We start from the raw sequence: 7,009 nt of genomic DNA on the forward strand, positions 1-7,009 counted from the left end.
GTCCAGTAAGAGGTCCCTGATTTCAAAATTAAATATCTCGAAAACAAAGATCGATAGAGCAGTGCAGTAAACGGTATGTTTATTGTGAAAGCTGTAAGAAGTTTATACAGCAATTTGAAATAATAGTTACAAAAGCTGCTAACAGATGGCGCTGTACGCTGTACAGCTCATATCAGCATACATAAGTGAAATAATCGTATGAAAACAATCTTTGTAAACAATCACATCACAATGTTTTCAAAATGTTCACCATTGGCACTACAGAGGTGGCGCAAACGAAGAATGAAATTCGCCACCACATTTCGTAGTGTATCAACCGAAATGGATTCACATGCCACAGAGATCGCCGATTCAAGCTCGTCCAGCGTGGCGGGATGCTTCGGGTAGACCATGTCTTTCACTGCGCCCCACAAAAAAAGTCACAGGGAGTCAGATCCGGCGAATATGGAGGCCAATCCATGCCTGCACCAGTAAATTTGGGATATTCCAAAGCAATGACTCGATTCCCGAAGTATTCCTCAAGAAATCGAAACACTTGTTCGGTCCGATGTGGTCGGGCTCCATCTTGCATAAACCATTCAGTACCTGGTCGATCCTCTAACGCTTGCTGTGTGGCGACAGATTGTTCCAAAATTGCAACGTAACGTGCACCAGTGACCGTTTCTCGAATGAAGAAAGGGCCAATAATGCCTCTGCTGCATACTGCAGCCCACACAGTAACTGTAGGAGAACACAGGGGTTTCGCTTCACACCAATATGGCTTTTCGGAACGCCAAAATCTCCAGTTCTGCTTATTCACGTATCCATTCAGGTGGAAGTGTGCTTCATCTGTAAACCAGATGCAGCCAACATCAAATCCTTCACTATCAATCATTGTGAGCATCTGACTAGCAAAGACAACCCTTTGTTGCACAGCTCGTACGGATATGGCCGGGTGCGTGTGAATTTTGAATGGAAACATGTGTAAGCTCTTTCTCGGTATTTTCTGCGTGCTGGAACGCTTCAAACCAGTCTCAGATGCAATTCTACGGACGGATGACATTGGATTTCGCTGAATAATTCCAGAAACTGTGGCGATATTTTCAGGCGTAACTGCGGTTTGCTTGCGGCCAACAGGCCTCACCAGTTCATCAGTTACGCTGCCTGTTCGTTGAAATTTTGCGAAGAGCGTACGAATGGTTTTCGCATCGGGTCCTTTTGGAACATTAAATCGTGCTTGAAAACTTCGCCTTGTTGCCGTAGGACTCTCTTCTAACCTGTGGTACTCTAGCACCAGAAAAACGCGTTGTTCAATGGAGTACATGGTTTTAATCTCTTCCTTCGGTACGCTAACCTCCTTTCACGTTTCAATATTGGAACTGATCGCTCTGGGCTTCGGATCACTATTTATACTAGGCATTACGTATGGCGATTACAGCGCCATCTGTTAGCAGCTTTTGTAACTATTATTTCAAACTGCTGTATAAACTTCTTACAGCTTTCACAATAAACATACCGTTTACTGCATTCCTCTGTCGATCTTTGTTTTCGAGATATTTAATTTTGAAATCAGGGAGTCCTTTTCTGGACACCCTGTACCTATTTTGTATAAGTCGTAAATGAATGGTTGCCACTATTAAAGCTCCAACAGTTATATTGTGCAGCAGCTTCTGTTTCTTTAGTCGTATCCTTATAGTTATTTTATTCCGCGGAGGGTCCCTCGCATTTCGACCGCCTATTGTACTAGGTACATGTGTTCCTAGTGCATGGTCAATTGTTCTTCTAAATCTGAGCCCAGTTCTTAATGTCTAAGGTTGCAAGTATTGGCACGTTTGTGTTGAGATTTTTAATGCCAGTTTAAAGTCCATAAAAAGACCATATGACCCGCCAAATTTCTGCAAGACATGTTTAAAAAATCGTTTGTTTTCCATAATAATTATTCTGTTACTAATAGTCAAGGTTTAGTTAATGAAATTAAAGACGTTCACTGTGACAGAGATACGAAATTACTTTCGTTTGACACTAAAAATCTCTGCACAGACGTGCCAGTACTTGCAACCTTAGACATAGTAGAAAAAATTTACGTTCATTCAAAAAAGACTTACCTTATGAGCAAATTACGAAGTTTATGAACTTACTTCGTACCGTAGTGAAATACAATTATTTTGAGTTTAATGGAAAGCTATGGGAAACCCCTTAGTAGGAATCCTTGCAGATGCAATTCTTTAGAAGTAAAATTTTTCATTAGTCTCTCAGCATCAGCTGTAGGCATTCTTTCAAACGCTAGAAACGTCGACGACATCTTGATCAGTTACAAAGGGCCTAACGACAGTATTGATCGACTTTTCAAAATTTTTAACGGTATTTCATGAAAATAGTTTTTTCACTTGTGAACTTGATAATGAGTTCCGGCAGTTAAAATTTCTAGACCTCTCTCGTACGATAGTAGACGACAAAATTAGTTTCCATATATTCAAAAAAGAAACCATTTCTGATCAAATTATACCTTTCACTTCAGTACACCCACATTCTTATAAGAAAGCTTTTTTTCATTCAGCTATCCACAGAGCCACCTCCACCCCTCTTTCTAGTGAAAATCTAAAATCTGAAATCTATCTGATTAAACTATTGCAGTCAATAATGGCTATGACACTTCCATAGTAGATAATATTTTTAGTAGTAAAACCAATAAAAGAATCTTCACCTTAGACATTTCTAATAATGAACCTAATGAAAAGAAAAAATTTTCCCTACACCATTTCTGTGTCCAGTTTCTTACAAAATATAGCGTCTGCTTCAAAATAAGTATAGCTGTAGAGTAGCATTTTCCACTAATAATTCTTTAAAAAATAACATCATACCTAGCTTGGAACCTACACTTTCCCTTTTAATAAACTCTGGTGTTTATAAAATTATTTGCAACGATTGTCCCGCCCATTACATAGGGCAAACAGGCCGAGCTGTTTCGATAAGATACAAAGAACACCTTCTACAGAAAAATGGCACCAATGTTCCAATGCTCATAATTCAACGTTCACCTATCATTTATTAATCACAGAGCATAATCCTAAAGATTTAAAAGACGTCCCGATCTTGCACTCAAAGAAAAAAGGCTTTATGCTTAACATCTTAGAAGAGCTAGAAATTTTTAAACACTTATCTCTGAAGGACGTTTTCATTCTTAACGAACAGTTGCAATTAAGCAACAAAAACTTTTTTCAAGGTATAGAGTCGCTAATTAAAATTGCCTGAAAGGGGATAGTCTCCTCAATATAGTCTCCTCAACATCGTTTTTCCTTCCGATCTTACATTTTATCTGTATATTACCTGAACTGTGTTTTCTTTTGCAAAAAAGACTGTTACATTATGTTGCAATTTTCATGCTCTGGTTCCTATTTGTTACCAGTAATATTTAAAATTGTCTTTGCAATGCCTCATTTACTTTTAAGTTATTTGTATTTCGATTATTTCCAGCTAGGTTGCGCGGATCTGGTTTCGTGTCCACTTCGTGGCTGCCTCGGAGTGTTTGGCGTTCAGTCTGACGGTAGCGGCTGTATTATGCCGCTCTTGGCCCTAAGCGACTTCCGGTTGTCATTATATCCCACCGAGAATTTTATCTGGTTTACGATTATACTTCGACATTTTAGTTTTTATTCCTGTGCCATTTCTGTGTGACGAGAGCATTTGTGCTCAGACGTTTTAAACCATGGTGTAAAAGTACATTCTGTTTGTACGTGATTTACGGAAGTAATGCTATTAAGTGTATTTTATTTCAGTCTACGTCATTATACTTTTAGGTATTCCATGTAACTTTTTATTCTGGTGAAGAGTGACCTAGTGTAATCGAAACCGTGGTCAATTGACAAAATTTTGTGCAAGCGAAGTGGTTGTATACACGTTCTGTAACTCTTAAGATACAATTAATTTTTGTCAACCAGCGATATTCTTATTCTTTTGTTTTCTTTCGATGTCTTTTTTCCCCTACGTAGTCTACTCTGTACCCCATGAGTCTGTTTCTCGTCATTGTGGCACTTATTTCTGTCACTGATGACGTCACAATGTAATCTTCATGTAACGAGCGAAAAGTTATGTCATCGGGAGTTGGAGAAGGTCAGTCGTTTCAGTTTTCTTGCGAATTTCTTCTCGATTCTACGTAAGGTGAAAAACTGTTGCACGTAGGTTTTTGAAAACACAGTGTTAAGTTGTTCTGTCGCCTACGGTACTTGCGTTTTCATTGTTTTTTAAGATACACAGCATAAAAAAGAATCCATTTTCATTCTTTTCAGCACATTAACTTGAGCGTACCTGAAGTTGTGATGTTCAGCACCGCTGCTGTGTCGACCGTGTGGCCTAACGGATAAGGCGTCGGACTTCGGATCCGAAGATTGCAGGTTCGAGTCCTGTCACGGTCGATGAGATTTTTCTTTCACAATTTCGCTTAATTTTCTTCAGCTTCTCACATTCGTTCATATTTACCACTGTGTCATGATTCTATTCCCCATACAAAGAGGTGATATTTTATGTTCGACGCTTTAGATGATGAGACCTTTAGGTCTCTTAGTGGTATGAAACAAGACTACGCAATGAACAGTCACTATATAGTTTTCGTTCAGAAATGTGTTTCAGGTTGAAATGCTGCCATTATGACCGTATTTTTAACATGTTCAGACATAGATATCGCAAGCTCGATGGTACTGCGCTGTTATCGGTTCTTCACGACGCATAGATAAGATAAATGCACAATAAAATTTTTGCACCCAACTGCTCCACAACACTGCGCGACTGATCCCGGCGGATGTTCGAGTTCTCCCTCGGGCACGGGTGTGTGTGTTTGTGCTTAGGATAATTTAGGTTAAGTAATGTGTAAGCTTAGGAACTTATGACCTTAGCAGTTAAGTCCCATAAGATTTCACACACATTTGAACATTTTTTTGCTCCACAACAGTGCCATCGTTTGTAATTATTACACGGAGGCATAAGGAATTATTGGTTCAAGTTCCTGCCCCCTATTTCCATATTTTTAATCTAGTCGTGGCAGCCATAAAATAGAATTACCCTCTTTTGGGTCTGTTTTCTGTGGAAAATTTAACACCGCGATAAATCTACAAACGTTATTATAAAGTGACAGGGATTTAAGCGCTCTCCTTGAGTAAGCGTGGAGCGGTGTTATACGCTTCGTTTTAATCATAGGAAACACCGACGATAATATGTGACCCAGGATTTATAAAGTTATCGGGAAGGTGAGCTCTACTCTATTAAACTTAAATATCAACGAGATATTCACCGATCCGCCAAGCGAACCCGAGCCTCATGGACATCGCTCATTCTAGACAGCTTTGATCTCTATGCCTACTGCGACACTACATGCGATCTAGTGGAGTTGCATGCACGCGACGCGGTAAGGAAAGAATATAAGCGGAGCAGAAACGAATGGGAAACCATTGCGAGAATACTGGCTGTGGATGGGAAAATACTCTTATTCGACTTTTACAGAGGGCAGATGTTATTTCTTTCATCATAAACAATGTTTTCCGCAACTTTGACAAATGGCAGATTTAATCTCATTTAGCATAATCAATGACGTATGCAACTATGTCATACATTATTTAAATAATAAAGTACAGAATCAGTTACGCTTTTATGCAATATTCTTGTGTATACCTTGCTTAAACGTGATGTGGCAGGGATTGTGGTGTTAGAGGTTATCGAGTTCCTGCATGTCTTGAAATTGTGCAGGTTTTTGTGATTTTCAGTGCATAAATCTGGGAAATTAATGCTACATTTTCTCTGATATTTAGCTGTGACATTTATTTTCTTGCCGGTATTTTTCAATAAATTTATGACGTTAGTGCTGGGACACGTGGTTACCCAATTCTGGGTAACTGACTGTCTCTGTCGCTCGGTGCTGCACACCGTAGCTCGCTCCAACAGTCAGTAGCGAAGGTCATTCTGATACACCATGGTGAGTTTGGTGTCGGTGCTGTTAGCGTTTCGTTCTCCACAGCTATGTTTGCGTTGTGGTCAAGATGAACATTTTCTACAGCGTTCAGTTGGAAGTCCTTCCTCAAACCAGCTAAGACGTATTTTTAAAGTATTTCATATGAGACAGTAGTTTTCTTATCTGACAAACGTGTCGTCCGTAATACACTTAAGGTTTAAGTTGTGCCTAAATAAAAGTAAGTGATGGTCCCTAAAAGCGAGTAGCAGTAGGTTGCACTGTTTCAGTTACCCAACATTTGGCGCCAGTTTATAGAAACAAATGTTCCAAATTTTATTCCAGATGCCACCTTTCCCGTGTTTGAGACGTACAGACGTTGGGCCATTGAATATCTGGGTATATTACAGAGCCACTACAATGAAAGTGGATACAAATGGTTTCAAAAAATGTAGTATCTATCTTTGTGACACTCTGGTTTCTTCACCTATGGATTTTCCTAGCCAGAAACATGCAGAAAGAGCACAAGGCCTCAGATGCCCAACAGGGCCATTGTCGACTGCAGTTAATGGAATGCAAGAAACAGCGGTTTTTGCTTTTGAAATCAGTCCACGTCCTGTACTTTCAACATCAAACCCAACAGCAAGAGCAAGTAAAGCAGCAGTATTGATGTGATCTCTTTTTATACAGGGTTAGGAGTAGTTCTTGGCTAAAGAGAGAAAGAAAGTCAAGACTACAGGTAAGACATTACCTTCAACAAAACCTACTCCAGGAGCTTCATTTGATGTATCTGATAGACCTTAAACATCTGGGACTACCAAAAGCAAGCTCTTCGTAAGAATCAGAGAGTCGCCAAGAAGAAGGATCATGCGAGGAAAACTCTGATTCAAGAGTTGATGAAACCATGTTGACAGACTCATCGTCTGAATATGATGAGGACGAGGAGTACATTTACTGCGGTCAATTTCGTCAACTGATGCCTCTACATACCTGGATTAACAGCATCGGTTGCTTTCGCCATTGTTATGAGCTTCGTGCAGACGTCGACAACGATACTTGGAACGTTGTAAATGTGACTTCTGTATCAAAAAGCAC

At 39.6% G+C, this 7,009-nt stretch overlaps 1 non-coding gene across 1 annotated transcript; it reads left to right on the forward strand.

Annotated features, from left to right (window-relative positions):
• Positions 1–4,318: 4,318 nt before the first annotated feature.
• On the forward strand, positions 4,319–4,391 carry Trnar-ucg (transfer RNA arginine (anticodon UCG)). Its single transcript has one exon. It is a non-coding gene; the product is annotated as a tRNA-Arg (tRNA).
• The last annotated feature ends 2,618 nt before the right edge of the window (positions 4,392–7,009 follow it).

This window comes from Schistocerca serialis, chromosome 1 (genome assembly GCF_023864345.2).
Source record: "Schistocerca serialis cubense isolate TAMUIC-IGC-003099 chromosome 1, iqSchSeri2.2, whole genome shotgun sequence".
Taxonomy (NCBI): domain Eukaryota; kingdom Metazoa; phylum Arthropoda; class Insecta; order Orthoptera; family Acrididae; genus Schistocerca; species Schistocerca serialis.